The 17,556-nt window shown below is 46.4% G+C and overlaps 1 protein-coding gene across 1 annotated transcript in view; it reads right to left on the bottom strand.

The window, feature by feature from the left end:
- Positions 1–16,288, bottom strand: part of KHDRBS3 (KH RNA binding domain containing, signal transduction associated 3) — a 210,314-nt gene extending 194,026 nt beyond the window's left edge. The window contains exons 1-3 of the mRNA XM_027132538.1: positions 16,165–16,288; positions 13,841–13,977; positions 11,517–11,714 (exon numbers count right to left, since the gene is read on the bottom strand). The gene's annotated coding sequence lies outside the window, so the exon portion shown is untranslated. The remainder of the gene's footprint in view (positions 1–11,516; positions 11,715–13,840; positions 13,978–16,164) is intronic.
- Positions 16,289–17,556: the final 1,268 nt, after the last annotated feature.

Genomic DNA, 17,556 nt, shown 5'->3' with positions numbered 1-17,556 from the left:
GAAAGGCAAAGGGGCGAGCCGCCCTGCTCTTTAAGCTCCCTAACTTATCTCGCGTTGCTGTCCCCTCCTATGTGCTAGGAAATAACGTGGGCACGCCGTCCTCCCTCGGCGCCTCCCGCGCTCAGCGCCGACCCCCGAGACCCTCGGTACCGAGGTCGATTACATAAAAGCGCGTGCCCTTCAGGTCGGCCTTGTCATCCCAATTTGCCGCCGGGTTGTCATTCTCTTCGCGCAGAAACCTACTGTGCCCGGATGCGGAGGAGGGAGCTGCGCCCCAGGCCCGTCCCCTGGACACACGTGGGTACTGATGTTCTCCGTCCATACACGCCCCGACCCCCATCCCCGATAAATCCTCCATCAGGCCGTTTTCAGATTTCCCATGTAGAGTCAGTGTCCCCCAGCAGGCCAAAGACTCCGCATCTGTCCTGCCTTTGCCTCACCAAATCCCCACTTCAAGTCCTGACCTCAATGTCACTGTCCCTGGACAGCCTTCCCGGACTTCCCCAGCAAAGCTGGTTACTGTTCTGTGTCCCACCAGCGCTGATCAAGCCTCGTTCACAGAGAGCTGTAACTCTGTTTCCATCAGACCACGAGCATCTCAGGGACAGGGCTAGAGTTTTGTTTTATGGGGAAAGTTCCCAGCGCTTAGTGCACTAGGACAGATGGAGAGGCACCAGAAATATCTGATGAAGGAATAAGCCATGGGCATGCCACTCCTCCGGGAGTGAATCTTCCTCCCAGCCCCTCAGGCAACCTCCTGTACTCCTGATATAAACAGAGGCAGCTCTACACCCAAAGATGCTGGGAGTGGAAATCAAGGACCTCTAAGCTGCCCCTGAGTCCCAGCCGGACTTCCCTCATTCTTAAGCTCCACCCCTAGACAGGCCTGGCTCCAGGTGCGGTGCCATTTCAGAGTCCCCGGTAAGAATCTTCTTCACGTCTTTCTTTGGGTTAAACTTGCAAGAGCCAGTCAGGTGCGACAGTTAAATGTGTGGCCTCTGGGCCCAGACAGCCCGCATTTAGAATCATGGCTTAGCTGCTCACTAGCTGTGTTATCTTGGGCAAGTTACTTCACCTCTTGATTTCCTCATCTGTAAAGCGGAAATGATAATAGAACCTATTTTCTAAGAGAATTGTGAGGATTAAGCATATCAACTCTCAATGAAATCCCCAGTCTCCAGCACATAGAAAGTGCTTAGTCGTTCTTCGTCGTCGAGTTTTTCCCCTATGCATGGCTGCTCTCTGGGTTTTCTGAACCAGCTTTAGCTCCTGGGGGCACTTGCATCGCCCCAGCAGACTGAATGAAGGACCTGGGACCACACGTCTCTGTTTCGGACCAGGAGCCCAGAGTGTAGCTGGGCAGACACTCTGCAGTCCCAGATCTTCCAGGACCCACTGTGCACCCTCAGTCTAATAACCTGTCTGAGCTTCGGAGCCCACCTCTCCAAAACCCAGCTTACGCCGGCAGTCCTGGAGGGCAGCTGGAAGGATCTGAGGGGAAATGTTTTCTCCTTTAACACTAGAGTGGAATGCACAGACCTTTGGCTTCCATGCCTTACAACACAGGATTTACATTCTAGGGTGTGATTCCCTGGCAGCCACTTTTCGAGGAAGGAAGGGAGAAGGAGAGAGTCTGGGATCCGTAAGGGGGACCAGATGCTCAGCTGCTCCCCTCACCACTTTGTCTAAGACCCTCCTTTCCATTCCAGCCTTCTGCCCCAGTGACAGTCCAGCCCTGGAGTAGTTGCTGTTTTTATTAAGCATTTACTATGTGCTAGGTGGGAGGCCAGGGGCTTTGTACCCACTACTTTCAGTTCTCTCAACACCCTGTAGGGAAGATACTGTTTATCAGCACTTACAAATGAGGAAACTGAGGCTTAGAGCAGTTTAATACCTTGCTTAAGTGCCACCACTGTCAGCAAGGGATCCCAGGCCCATGGGACTCCAAAGCCTCCTCTGCCTGCCCTCCCTGTCCTGCCCTCCCAGGTAGCAGTCTGGGACACCCCACCCCTCCCGCATCCAAATAGTTGGCAGACATGTCTCGCCAGCAGCTGGGGAGGAGGGCTGTACACTGGGAAGCTGACAGCAAAGCACTGAATCTTCTGCTCCGGCCCCTCCTTCTCACAGAACCTTCCAAGAGGGCAGGTGCCCAGCACCGCAAGTATCCACGTGGGACTCTCCAGGGAGAAGGGAGACAAATGTCTCTGTGAGATGCTCATGAAATTATCCCCAGCCACCAACCTGGCCAAGCTGTCGGCTGTGGGGCACCTCCACGCCTTACTGACCAGACTCTGCTGGTCTTCCTGAGATGGCCATCCTGCAGGCACTAACCCTCTGATCCCTTTGAAGATGAGAAAATCAGGTCTTGGGAAAGGTCGTGGATTTTCTTCAAGCAACTATAGGTAATGCTCCAAGTCAGGTCTAATGACTGCCGGGCCAGACAGAGATCTCTCCAGGCGCACACCAGGACTCGCTGAGCACAGGCTTGGTGCACGCACCACTCTGGGTACAAAGGACTAGCCGTGCACAAAACAGGCTTCTCCAAAGCCGCTTCAAGCCAGAGGCACTGGGCCACTTACTCCATCTGCATGGTTTGTGTCTGCCCTGGACCGTAGGCCCAAAGCTGCAGTAAGAAACTCCAGCTGCCCTTTCTCCTCACATCCACAAGTCAGGAGACGACCTCTCGGCGTCAGAGACAGAGGGACACTTCCCAAATCAACCTCACCAGGTGACACTGGGCCATCTCAGGCACTGCACTGCTCCCATAGCAAGTCCCTCCATCTCCAGCCAGCCACCACATGGCAGCGTGTGCCAGAGTCCCCCCGCCTGTCACCCTCTCCACCACCACGCCCACCTCTGGAGAAAGATGGCCAACACTTCCCCGGCCTCTGTGACACTAACAGCAGTGGGTCAGACACAGCCAAAGAAACTCCATGTCATCAGAGGATAACAAACGTGAAGAGAGTCTGTGAGGTCACTGTCACGTTTGTACTGAATTGCTGCTCACACTACAAGCTTCCTATTCCTTTTGTTTAAAAAAGGTGAATCCTATCCCAGTTACCACGAGACCTGGCAGGGCCATGGGTGATGGTGTCCAAATCTGACTGGCCTGAGGGATCTCGATTTGGCCCCCGGTTCTCCTGCTTACTCGCTGTGTGACCTTGAGCCAGCTACTTGATGTCTCTGAGCACAGGGAGAGGAAATACCAACCTCCCAGGATTCTGTGAGGTTTCAACTGAAGCATTAAGCTTGTCATATGCACTGATGGCATTTAAAGCGTTTGGGGCCTCACTCCTCTGCGCTCCACCAGCATTTAAGCAGTCAAGGGCTCCTGTTCACACTTAACACATCAGTTTCTGGGCACCTGTGGACCGCTCTTGCCACCACGCTGTCCTCAGAGCCTGCTCACCTCCACAGCCCCAGTGCCCAGCCGGGCGGTCAGTTCACAGCCAGTACTCAACACTCGTTCAAGTCCACTTCTCCTGAAATGCAGTCCCCCAACAGCACCGCTTCCCAGCGACCAGAGATAAATGAGTTTGTCGTGTAAGACAAGCACCAGAACATGGCACAGGCTTACCTAGAAATCAGTCGTTCATGTGTCAGGGAGAAAGGCACCACAAATGTTCACTGTGATCCCGGCTCCAGTCAGCTACAGGAGGAAATGCATTTTCAAACCTTGAGAATGACTGAAAAGGCTTAGCACACGTGGAGTAGGGCACAGAGAAACTCTTCAAAGTTGGGAGCCTTTGCAAAGTTCAAAGTCCATCCATAAATCAGGAACACCTTCACCGAGGACTGGCTAGTCTGTTGGTGGCTCTCTCCTACTTTATTCAACCAACTTTCCATAACCTCCTGCATTCAAGATATAGAAATACAACTAGAAGGAACCACAGAGGTCTGCTAGCTCACAAGTCACCAGTTTTTAGAGATGAAGAAACAGTTGCTCAGAACATTTAAGTGACCCAAAAGTATTCAGTGGAGAATTGGACACACACACACACACACACACACACACACACACACACACACCCTCCAGCCATGTCTAAGGATGAATGGGATCAAACTTTTCAGCCCAGTCACTCACATACCTGAAGACTCCTATCCTGTCTCTGTATCCATGTTCCCTACAAGCCTGTTTCCTTCTCTTGCTAGTTGGTGGATGGAAAATCCAGTTCCTCTAGCGGCTAGAGTCCAGCCACTTTCTCCTTTCTCCAGGAAGGGAGCCATCCTGGTACTTTCTTGCAGGAGCTAATAAAACCACAGATATTGCACAGGCCCCCCCTAGTGGCTAAGTGTGAAAGCACATGCCCCCCAAAGTTAGTGTTGAACCAGATTGACAACCCCCGCGTTGAACCTGGTCTCCACCAAAAGGGAACCTCACATAGGATTTTAATTCATTCCCAGCAAAGGGGACAGAGAAGTATGATCTTAGGTGAAAGAGAGTGAAAAAGATAGGAGGTAAAGAAAAAGGGGAAAGGAGAGGGGAAAAGGGAGAAAAAGAAGATGAAGAGAACAAAAAGAAAAAAGAGAAAGCAGAAGACACATAGAATAGGAGACAGAGCAAGAGAATAAGGAAGGCTTAAAGGAGGGACGTTTCTCTGCGCTCAGCCTTTCTCTATTTCGAAGATAAACACTCAAGAAAATAGTAATGGAAAATAAGAATTGACATGCCTAGGGTCAGTTGGCTGCCCTGTGGCACCGTCAGGCGGGGACAGAGGAGCCAGGGAGAAGGGACAGGGACAATGTAGTTGACCCCATCACAGCCTGACTTGGCAATCTTTTCAAAATCCAAATCTTTCTCTGTCTCTATTTTTGAGCTTCTAAAAGGTGCGCTAATAGCAGCTGTTCTCTTCCTGTTTTATTGAGATCTGATGAGAACAATAAAGATTTGCAGAGAAAACCCCAAAAAGTGCTCTGAAAAATTCCCAGATATAACCGTCACAGAAATGTGTTTTATTGTTTTCCTCTTGCAACAGCAGCCCTCTATCCTCTACTTCCTGGACCAAAAGTGTGATATGTGATGCTGGACTGCCAAAGCACTTGCTATATTTCAACAATGCATCAAGTTATCACGACCTCTGGTACTTTATAAGATGCCATGATTTGAAAGGCACTGTTGAAATGTAAAACATTACTGCCACAGTAGTAAAAAGATCTATGTCCATCTCCTAACCCACTCTTTCTTCTCAGTATGCATAGAGATACACGCAAAACAATTCCGTCCACATTAGCAGAATACTTTGCAATAAAACTGCACATGTCTGAGTTCGGCAAAATGATCACAAAACAAAATATTTTTGGAAGTGTCAAGGTACCTTTAGTGTCCAAACAGCTACCAAGGGGGTGATGACATTTTTAGAGTCCACTGCAAAAGTAAACACATCCTGGTCTCATATAAAAATGCCAGCTTGTGTTTGTGTTTTTCTGTAGCTAAAAAAATGGAGAGACAATCTTATCAAAAAATGGCTGTGGAAGAAAAACGGACATAAAGTTGAAGTTGTATACTCATGTACATTGAATTACATGAGAAAACATCTCTTCTCAAAACAAATGTGGACTTTTGTCAGTATCCCATCTGCGGACTTCTGGATTTTTTTCTTTGGGTTCTGTGTAACATGGCACTAGCCTTCCCACAAATCTCATCCCTCATTGCTACCCTGTCTGGGTTTATACCGGGGTGATATGGAACACCTCCAAATCTCTTATTTGCTCTTGATAGGGGAGGGGAGTAGGGTGCCAGGTGTACTCAGGCAATCTTGGTGGACTTGATCCAGCCTCAGATGGCAGCTGGTATGTGGGGAAGTTCCAGCTTCCTCTGTCAGATCTTATCCTGGTAATCAATTTTCTCCCGGTCTTCCTAGCCACACTCACTGGTAACAGGTCTGCCAACCTGCAGCAACTTAGATGTACAAACCACAGTGATCCATGCCCAGTTTGACCTGGCAAGTTACCCCTGAGCAGGTAATGGTTGGAGCCACCAGCTGAGCAATGAAACAGAGGCTTGGGCCTGCCCTTAGTCCGCTGGGTGCTCTGGGCAAAGCTGCCTCTTCCAGCCTCTCTTTCCCCACTTGTAAAATGAAGGGAATACCTCTCATCACAAAGAGTTCCTTTAGGATCTCCTTGAGGTAAATGTACATAAAGCGCTTAGCAGAGAGCTGGCACTCAGTGGGCACAGAATGGATGGAATAGCCATAGAGCAGAAATATAACATGAGCCACAGGCATAACTGTAAATTTCCTAGCAGCCACATTAGCAAAGTGAAAAGAGACAGGTGGAATTTATTTTAATAAGATGGTTTAACCATACATATCCAGAATACCATTTCAACATGTAATCAATAATTTTAAAAATATTAATGAGATATTTTACATTAAAAGTTTTTATACTATGAAAATGTGTGTATTTGCACCTACAGCACATCTCAATCCAGAAGAATTCTCAGCAGTTAAAGTAAAACGTGGTCCTACATTTTAATGAAGAGTTGTGTTTAATGGAAAAACATTTAACACTGCTTGCATTTTTAAATTCAAATTCAATTAATTAAAATTAAATAACATTAACACTGGTTCTTCATAATGCTAGACTTAATTCATGTGCTTGTTGGCCACATGTGACTAGTAGCTATGGTATCAGGCAGTGCAGATCAGAGGAAGGGATTCAGGGGCATGGAATAGAAAATGCAGCTGTCAACTGCTTAACCAAAGAGATGTGTCCTGGTCTCACCCCACGTGAAGCCTAAAATAGGCTGCCTGGGGCTGGTGCAATGGCTACAAAATGTCATCAGTGAGCCAGGCTCCTTCAGTCTTTCTGCTCCACCCACCTTAGGATGGCAGGATGGGTTATCCCCATGACACCCTGGGCATCTGACCTCACTCCAGGCAGGGAAAAGGGGGGGAGCAAAGGGGCTAAAGGGAAAATGACCATCACCTGTCGAGTCTGCTCAGCTGTTAAGGAGTTTTCTTGGAAGCCCCAACTAATGGCTTTTGCTTAAGTGTCATTAACCAGAACTGTATCACACACGGACACCCTTATCTGCACAGGGCAGAGCTGGTAAACATAGTGTTTTACCTGGGCACATTGGCACCTCCAACAAAAGTGGAGTTCCTCAGTACGGAATAGGGGACAATGGATATTTGGTAGGCATTTGACAGCCTCTACCCGAAGTGGCACCTGCAATTATTATTACTCATGCCACCAGACTCCAAGGGGCACTCACAAAGAATCCTGAAAGAAAATAATAGAGTTGTGTATTTTTTTTTTTTGGCTGAATAAAGAAAACAGAAATACCCTTACTGCATCACATCTTAGAATGCAGCTGGGTAAGGTCCAGGGAATCAGGATAGACAGGGCAGGGAAGGCAGGAGGACTGGCCGCTTCCCTGGGTGGGCAGAACGAGGGGTGGTGTGGGCAGAAAACAACTCCTTTGTGCAGGTGAGGCAGATGCTACAGCTCAAGAGAGTGTTGGAAGGAAATGTGCCTTAAGCAACCGGGAGGGTCACTTTATGGAAAGCAAGTGTAGTTCCTGTTGAGGGTCCTTCTCACGGACACTAAAGGTGCTTCTGTGGGCTCAGCTGCAGCTTGGAGGGCTTTCTTGGGAAGCTGAATTCCTATCCCCCGGACTCCGCACCACACCCTTGCTCATCGCTGAGCAGGAAAAGATACACTACCAACCTCAATGTCACCAACGTGATGACCTTGTTTGTTCTTGGAGAGTTACTTAAAATCTAAGCCTCCCTTTCATCCTAAGCCTCCCTTTCATCCTAAAATGGGGGCAATAATAGGACCACTTAATAGTCCAGTTGTGAGGATGAAATGAGCTAATGCATTCCAAATGCTTAGCTCAGCCCTTACCACATAGAAAGTGCTCAATAAATTATTATTCTGAGTTTTCTCTTATCATGCTAGAGTGAGTTTTGTGTTTCCTTTTGTCCACCCTATCATGTTGTTTATTGGTTAGAAGCCTGGCAAGAAACAAACTGCTCTCAGAAGGAGTCATAAAGAGAGCTTCATAAAGGGGCTCTTTACAAGGTATGTGCAGGGCAAAGGGAAACTGAGAAGGAGGCGTTAAGCAGTCTGGGTAACCTTGCCAATCTACGCCTGGGGAGGCAAGAGAGAGGACAGGTCCCAGAACCTGCAAGAGCTGTAGAAGTAGGAGAAGACTTGCAGTAGGAGCAACAGCTGCAGACAGAGAGCACAACCTCTGCCAGACGGTGATGTGACCCGGAAGGAGCCAGGGAACCTCACACCTTGACCTCAGTGTTCTACCCGCTCATGTCCTGCAGGTGCCCCTCACCGACTGAGTCCAAACTGAAGCCAGAGACTGGGGAAGCCCAACTGACGCATCCCCTAGATATCAGCCTCCCAGGGCAGAGAGCTGTGTTGAAAGGGGTGGAGAATGGATCCACAGGCGCAGAAGGAGAAGGACCCAGTTACTTTGCAATGTGCTACAGTAAAAGGTCTCACCTTAACTATCTGGAACTGACTTGCTGGATTTGCGCTCCGGTTAATTCTCTTTTCTGCTTGGGGTGTTTGGTATCCACGTTCAGGTTATGTGAACACATGGTTTCTGTTGAGAGTCCAGAGGCAGAGAGGCATCATGGTGTTAAAGGTCTAGAGCCCCTTACCCAGAATTTTACACCATGCCTCTCCCACTCACTAGCCAGTGACCTAGTGCAAGCTAACAGGCCACTCTGAACCAAGCTCTCTAATCCATATCATGGGAGGAAAAACAGCTGTCTCACTGGCTAGTTACGAACATGAGCTGAAACGACACAAGATTCCTACGCCTTTACTACTCTGTGGAAGCACAGTGGGCTGAGAGTGCAGGTTCTGGAAATGGAATGACTGGATTCAGATCCCAGCTCTGCTATTTAAAACTCTGTGCCCTTGGACTAGTTACTTAACCTTTTAGCATCTCAGATTTCTCATCCACACTGCAGAGGAAAATTGTCCCCACTGTATAAGGTTGTTGTGAGAATTAAATGAGCTATTACATGAAAAGTGATTAGAACAACATGTGACTCTTACCATCAACACTCTGTTATAAGTAAAGCACTGAGATGCAGTTGTGCGCTTAATACATACTGAGCTCCCTTCCGCAGCCTTCCTACATGATCAGCACCGAGAGCATGGACAGCGCCCTCCCTGGACTCCTCCAAAGGGAGGGTGGGAATTTCCTCCTTTACCCTGTTAGGCTAGATACAACAGAGCATCTGACCAGGAACAAAGTATATGACAGGTTTCATGAGGGGTGGCTCCCTGTTCTTCAGGAAAAGGAAAATGAATACAGAAGCCACTGCTCCCTGCTTCTGCCCAAGAAATATCCAAGCCTAGTTCAAGTACAGGGCTGTTTAGTATAGTGGTTAAGACCATAATATAAAGAGCCAGCTCCTCTCTAGCTGTGTGACTTTGAATTAGTTACTTGACATCTCTGTGCCTGAGTTTCCTCACTTGTAGAAAGGGGATTACAATAGTGCCTACCTCTTCGGATTGTTATGAAGGTGAAATTAGTTAATATTTGTAAGTGCTTAGAACAGAGCCAGGTACATAGTATGTGCTTTATAAAGGCTTCTTGAATAAATAGAATAATCTCAGTTCTGTAAACAAATTTTGACCAATTGATTTCCTTTGTGATCAGTACTGGTCTGAGACACTGTTCTCCCTTGGGAGCTAAGGGCAAATCAAAACTGTGTTTGTTCAGGGGAAAAGATAGAAAATGCTTAAGTCAGCAAAATCAAGAGGTCCATTCATTGATACAAGTCACTGACATCACTCTTTGGCATTCGATAGCCTGAGAATGCTTTGATTTTTCATCTTGTGAACAAAACAAAGCTCTGCCAATACTTCCTGATCACCAACAACAGATTTAGCAGACAGGAAATGAAATTCTCACTCCTTCCCTTACTACCTTGTGTGTATGACTTGGTCAAGTTATTTCATCTTTCTTTGAGCCTCCATTTTCTCATCTGTAAAATGGGGATGTTAATTCCTATATCGAATATTCCTTCAGTTACACAATAGTTACTCAGTCAATGGAAGAGTTTTCCTTCTACCTTTCTTTTTCAACAGTTGATTTTTTAAAAATTAATTTATTTTTTGGCTACACTGGGTCTTCGTTGCTGCATGCGAACTTCCTCTAGTTGCGGCGAGCGGGGGCTGCTCTTCGTTGCCGTGCACAGGCTGCTCATTGCCACGGCTTCTCTTGTTGCAGAGCACCAGCTCTAGGTGCGCCGGCTTCAGTAGTTATGGCGTGTGGGCTCAGCAGTTGTGGCTCGTGGGCTCTAGAGCGCAGGCTCAGTAGTTGTGGCGAATGGGCTTAGTTGCTCCGTGGCGTGTGGGATCTTCCGGGACCAGGGCTCGAACCCGTGTCCCCTGCATTGGCAGGCGGATTCTTAACCACTGCGTCACCAGGGAAGTCCCCCTTCTACCTTTTGTAACTCTAAGTCTATAAACGATGAGAAAGTCTGACAGAGAACTAGTTTGGGAGACTGAATTTCACAGATGGTACCAGCTAATTAAGTGTTAACAAATTTGAAACCAAGTGTACAGCAGGGTTTGTCTTTTTTTTTAACTAAGCAATGCACACTGATACTTCTTGCCTGTGCTAATCTGAAGAAGGCTCTGGCTCTGTTGTTCTACTTTGAATGAAAGAAGGGCTGATGCCTCAGAGGCATAGTAGGAAGAACATAGACTTTGGAACCCAGCTTTTCAACTCCCTGATGTGTCGTAGCCTGTAGCAAGTGACTTAAATTTTCTTCTTTTTTCCTTCTTTTTATCATTAAAGAGTCTTTTAATTTCTGAAGAGTCAAGACCGCTGACAACTTTTCTAAGTCTCAGTTTCCTTGACTGTAAATACCTACCTTACAGAAATACTGAGATTGATTAACTAATATTATGCACACACACACACACACACTCTTACACACCACTCCCCAGACTATAGCACCTAAACCAGTGCCTGGACTCAGTGTGGTCAGAGACAAAGCAGCTATTTCGGAGCAGAGAGGAAATGCCTCCTCACCACTTAATAACTCATCTATGTTCTTTTTCCTTAGTATTCATCTCTTTATTGACTCCGTGTTTGCTGACTGTATATTATGTGTCTGCTTCAGGCTTTGGAACAGGGTCTCTGCCCTCATAAAGCACAGAGTTTAGTGGAGGAGACGGACATGCTACTTATCTGCTCTACGACCTTGAGTAAGTTACTTAACCTCCCCGTATCCCAGTTCCATTATCTGTACAATGAAAATATTAATGTCGCCTTTACAGCACTGTTATGGAATAAGGTAAAATAGCATATGTCAATTGCTTAGTGCTGGCTTCATAAGACTAATGTGAGAGATAATGAGATAATATAAGAAAAGTGCTTAGAATCGTATCAGGATAATATTTCTTCAATAAATGATGGATTCATCTTATTATTACGTGAACAGAGGAACACAGAATTGCAGACTGTGATCAGCTCCCTGAAGGGAGAAGAGCCGGCACCGTGACAAAGAATGACGCAGGGGACTTACGTAGGAGGAGTGGCCGGGGAAGGCCCCTCTGCAGAGGTAACTGCTAGGACGTAAGGAATCAGCCTTGAGGGTCAGCAGAGGCAGAACCAGTGCGGGCCTCCTAGACGCCCAGATGTGGTTCAAGCGCCTTCTCTGTGGCTCTCCAGCCCTGTGTCCTCAGGAGCGCCTCGTCGCTTCCCTGAGGCTCAGTCTTCTCATCTGCAAAATGAAAATTACAACGTCAATAATAAAGAAGATGAAGGTAATAGGAATGAAGGAGATAAAGTCAGCGTGGTAGATTTTAAATAAGAACTCACGTCAGTCACCACGCTGAGAGCTTACGCATCGGAGGCAATTTAGTAAACGCTGGATTGCATCTGCTGCCTGGTGCTACGCATGCTCCAAAATTTAAAGCTGCCTCCTTGGGGTCATTCACACAACCGGTCAGCCAGGCTTCAAAGCCCAGCAAACCCCGGGTCCTTCCCACCTCACCACTCGGTCACATCCAGAACAATCACAGTAGCTGTCACATGAGTGGAGCACCTGCCCTAACCCGGGCCTTTTGTGTGAACGCTCTCTCTACCCCTCACGGTGTCTCGGCAGAGGGGATTCTATTCTCTGCCCTCATTTTACAGGGCAGAGGGGCCCTGAGGATGGGCGGCGTGTCCAGCAGTATGTTGCCCAGGCGTCCGCAGCCTGTTTTCCAAGCCCCTGCCCCCCTGACAGACCTCCTTCTGGAAGGGTGTTCTCCCGTGTCCTTAGGCTCCCTCCACCTATCAAGATATCCTACTCCCGATTGGTTCGCCTCTTTCCTTCCTTCCTCCCTTTTCATTCTTGTTCTCCTTCATCTCCTTTTGCACGGGTCTGGGGATTTGCTAAGTTGGCAAGTCTGGATATGATGTTGGATAAGAGGCGAGGGGGAACGAGGAGGGAAAAATGATTCCCGTGATTCTGGCATGTGTGAATTGCTCTATTCTTCACAGCCAGAAGTAATGTCTGAATAATCTCGGAATTAAAACAGTACTTTTCCAGAGGAGGCCGTATTTTCTGGAATAAGAATCAGGATGCATTTCAGAGAAGGAAGGTTAGGAGATGGCCAAAATGTTGGGATTCTTCGGATTGAGTTGGGGGAGCAGTTGAAATTAGTTTTTGTGGAGTAGCTACCAAAGGGTGTTATCATTCCTATTTCACAGAGACAGAAATTGAGGCCAAAAGTCATTTAGCTTCTAAGCTGCTGGAGGTGTTGAACTAAATGGTGAAGCCCCCCTCCTGAGAATTATTCACTCTGTGTGTTCACATCTTGTCCTGCGAGGTCCATTGTAAGCCTTCCGTGGTCCACAGAACTGATGATGTGAGCCTCAGTCTACATATGGCCATGACTTCTCATCCCATTTCAGAGCCCATCCCAGGCCCTGACTTCCCCCATCAAAGCATTCATCTTGTCTATTTACTTGTCCCTATCCCCTTGGACCGTGAGCCCATGACAGATTGTCTGTCTCATGTTTGTGCTCTGGGATCCGGGACAGCCACGTCCTCCTGCCCTTGTTCTATATTCTAAAGAATCACTTCTGTTTCCCAGCCCTCCTCCCTCCGCTGGCTCCTCGCTTTCATCCTGGAGAAGTCCTCTGGATAGCACGCCCTTTCTGGGGAGGTGTCCCTCCCCTGGGCTCCCAGAGTGAGGGGCTTCCACATTGTAGAGAGACCTCCTCCAAACACTCATCCTTCTCCCACCTGGGCCGTGTTTTCCTGCTCCGTACACGTGAGCTGGATAAACAGACAAATGACCCATTACTGTTGTAGCCATGCATCTGGGGCAAGTCTTTCCAATGTAATCGGTTAAAAAACACTTTTTAATGTGTGCTACTTAAGCGATCTGCATACATTTCATATCCAACAGATTTGTACTAGGCTGATTTGTTCTGTGATGTGGCAGCTTCAAATACAAAAGGAAAAGATACTGCTTATGGATATCCAGTTTCAGCATTTAGAAAAAAAAATTCCTCTAGGTATTATCTAGAAAATTCCTCTAGGTATTATCTAGAAAATTCCTCTAGGTATTATCTAGAAAATTTTCAAGGAGGTGGAGGTGGGGAGGGCTTCAAATACAGAGCAGTTTTCCCTGTACTTATGAGAAGCATCAAGTTTCTGTGTTTTTAGCAGCTAAGAGTGTAAAAAAGAGTGTTAAATTACTTAATAGTTTGTTACATATCAGGTCTAGAAAGCCAATTATGTAAAAAAAAAAGTCCACATGTATTTTAATAACATTGGATTCTATGTGAGCCAAAACAGCTTGCTTTTCTTTTTCCTTTAACAGCTATTCAGGAAATTCAGGTTATAGTCTCTACCTCCATGATGATTAGAACATTTTTCAATTGTCCATTCGCTTATCCATTCAGTACACCACTGGGTACCATATGCTGAGCACTGGGGAGCACCAGGGAGATGGCTGCATCCTCATCGAGTTATGGTCTCTGCTCGTCCCCTGAGGAAGACACGTATTAAATAAGCTCACACATCAATATGGAAATTACAAATGATGATAAGTGCCCTGAATGAAGAACAGCAGGTGACCCACTTAAATCAGGTGGTTAGGGAAGTGACAGGCTAGAAGGAGAGCACTTTGTCCCGTCCTCGTTTTACAGTTGGGGAGATAGAGACCCAAGGGTTTAAGACTTTTGTACAAGGCAAGGGACAGAGATGAGGGAAAACTCAGGCCTCCTCTTTCCAAAGCTGAGCTTTCTCCACTAGTCACGGTCCTCCCTTACTTAACTGATTCATCTTCACAAACACAGCATAAGGCTTGGTTATTTCTAAGATCTGTCCACCTCTAGCCGTCAGTGATCTTATTCAATTAAATCCACTCAAATAGACACCCTTTGACTATTTCCCTTTTCTCTGATCCTATTATGAACCACTGACAATAAAACAATAATAGTAATTCCATTATGGGATTATGTTTATTCCCACCCTCCTTTTAAAAAATGTTTTCTCATAATATCTGGAAACTGTTTTCTTCTTACACAACTTAACTCTAACTTTGTGTTAACAGGTACAGACACAAAACAACTGAAGGAAGATCCACAAAGGTGAAATTAGGGGAAGGAAAGATATAACCAGGGAACCCATGCTTGTTCTGATATCTATGTAATCAGACTGTATATGCAGAAGACATTTTCCAAAATAGTCTGAAATAATCTATATTTCATTAGATGGTAGTGTTCATAGAACAAAGTCTTGTTACAAAATAAGTTCTCTGCAATCTGCAATTAATTAAGCAAAGGGACAAACTGTATTTAAAGATCTGTTAAAAGGATAACAACACCATTATTTTTCTGATACAAAGTGCTTTTTCCCATAATGCATCTGACCCCTCTTTTTTCTCTCTCTCTCTCTTTAGTACTTGACTGCAGTGAAATTCTTAAAATAGGCAGAGTTCTCATCAGAGTATTTTCGTTATCTTTGGAGTGTGTCTCAGATCCCCAAATACCATCTTCTTCCACTAACTGTTCTCTGAGATTTCACCACGGTGGTTTCATTCTTTCTAGCTAAGGCTTTGTTTTAAATTGAACAGAAATGCCCTGGTAGAGGTAACTCACATTTTCCTTCCTTCCTCCCTTTCTTCCTCTCTTCCTCCCTTTCTCCTATCCCTACATTTTTCCGTCCTTATCTCCATTCCACCCAAATATCAAAATGTCTCAGCATTCCTGGTCGAAATGGAAACCGAATCCCCTCTAGCACCCTTGCCCAGACCTTGCCCACTCAAAGCCAGCAAAGCACCTATAGGCTCAGGATGAGTCCAGGGCTCCCAGCTTGCCTAGACCATATGGCAGCCCCAGAGGAGGGTCTTCCTCGCCTCTGCACAGTGCATGGAACAGCATCTGACACCCTCTAGTTGCTCAAACAATGAAGCTATTGAACTGAATTCAATCTAGACTGGCTGGCTGCGAATTATAGAATTTGAATCTGGTTCTACTGTGCTCAGCTGGCTGATGAGAAAATATTTATTCAAGTGGGAACAAGTCTTTTCTTTTCATGGTGTGATTAAAAGTGTTGGACAGACTTGGGCTCAAGTCCTGACTCTGATTCACAGCAGTGGTAAAACTTAAGTCAAATCATGGAACACTGGTAGGCTCAGTGTCTTTATCTTAAAACAGGGATAATAATACGTCATTGGATCACTGGGAGAATTAGAGAGAAGGTCGTAACCAGGTCTGTTATAGGGTCTGACACCTAATAGGTTTCCAATGCATGTTTACAATCAGAGCCTTAGCACCTCTACCACCTGGAGGGTAGAGCTGTGAGGTGTAACTTGAGCTCCGCGTTGTTCTCTGTTTGCTGAACAAACAAAATTCTACCCGCGTATGTGTAAAGCACCTGCTCTACCTACACAGGTGTGCTGCTATGAGGGATAAAACAAAAAAACTAACACGGGGCTCTAGCCATCAAGGAAGTAATCATTATGTTTGACTGGATCACTTAATTCATCTCATTACTTGGTAACAAACTGGGCCAGCAGCAAACTCCCCTGGATGCAAATGGAAAGAAGGGTTTAAATAATTGACTCCAACAAACTGCCTTCTCTCTGTCTGAAACATTGGATGAGAAACAAGAACAGTAGCTGCCTTGTCTTTCTGGCCCATCGCCAAGCTAGACAGGACAAGAGACTCACCAGCTACTTTCCCATTTTCCTACAGGTTTAAAATCTCCATCAAAGTGATGCATCTTTGGGGGCTTCCCTGGTGGCGCAGTGGTTGAGAGTCTGCCTGCCGATGCAGGGGACGCGGGTTCGTGCCCCGGTCCGGGAAGATCCCACATGCCGTGGAGCAGATGGGCCCGTGAGCCATGGCCGCTGAGCCTGCGCATCTGGAGCCTGTGCTCTGCAACGGGAGAGGCTGCAACAGTGAGAGGCCCGTGTACTGCAAAAAAAAAAAAAAAGTGATGCACCTTTGGGTGGATTATGGGATGAACTAGGAATCAAAGTTTTCTACGCGTCCCAGTGTTTTTAAATGCATACTAAAAAGTGAATGAGTGAACATACAGTGTCCATAATTCTGGCCTTTCCTACTTAATTATCAAGCCCACAGGTATTTCACTTGTTCGAGCACTTATTTCGCTAACATAAACAAAGCATGTCCTATGCATCAGGCACTGTGCAAGGTACTTTACCAGATTATTGCTGATCCATACTACAGACCTGTAAGGTAGTTATTATTATTCCCGTTGTATAGATGAGGAAACTGAGGGTCAAGAGGTTAAACAATTTAATCATATTTATACCATTAGTAAAAAGCAGAGTCCAATTCTAATTCCAAAATAGTCCTCATGCACATAAAAAATGTATTTATTAAGGGGTATAAGGGAATTGCCCTCCAAAATTTCACTTCTTATGGTTTTTCCCACTTCATTTCAATGATGAGTCCATTTTTTCTGTTGCACAGGCTGAAATTTTTTTTCTCTGATGCTCCACACCCAATCCGTCAAAAACTCATGTTGCCTTTACCTTCCAAATAAAACCAGAACTGAGCATTTCTCATGACCCCTGTCTGGACTCTCAGTGAATTGCTGTGGGTCTCCAAACCCCTCTCCGGGGCTTCGCCCTTGCTCCCTAGACTGTATTCTCATCTCTGCAGCCAGGGGGAGCCTTTGCAAGCAGACATTAGGTTGTGTCCACCTCCGATGGCTCCCACCTCAGTCCGAGTCAAGGCCCAAGTCCTAACAAGGCCTACAAGGACCTGCCTGACCTGGCCCTCTGTTTCCTCCCCATTCCTACCATCCCACCCCCTGCCACAGTCTCTGCTCGTCACACCCTCCTGCTCCTGGCATTTGCACAGGCAAACTTTTATTCACATCTTATGTCTCCTTATGACATCTTATATAGTTTACTTTTCTTTTCTCCATGTAGTGTCTTTCGTCTCTCTCTAGAATGAGGTTAGCAATTTTCAACTTCCTGGTTCTCTGATGTATTTCAAGTGCCTGTCACACAGTAGGTGCTCAATAAACGTATGTTAAATAAAGGAATAAAGACTGGACTGGGGTGCTGTTCAGTGGTATCAAGATGATA

The sequence above is a fragment of the Aethalodelphis obliquidens genome, unplaced genomic scaffold (assembly GCF_003676395.1).
Source record: "Aethalodelphis obliquidens isolate GAN/ISIS:26980383/991018 unplaced genomic scaffold, ASM367639v1 scaffold41, whole genome shotgun sequence".
NCBI lineage: Eukaryota > Metazoa > Chordata > Mammalia > Artiodactyla > Delphinidae > Aethalodelphis > Aethalodelphis obliquidens.
The sequence above is the reverse complement of the archived record's forward strand: the minus strand, read 5'-3'. Positions and strand labels throughout refer to the sequence as shown.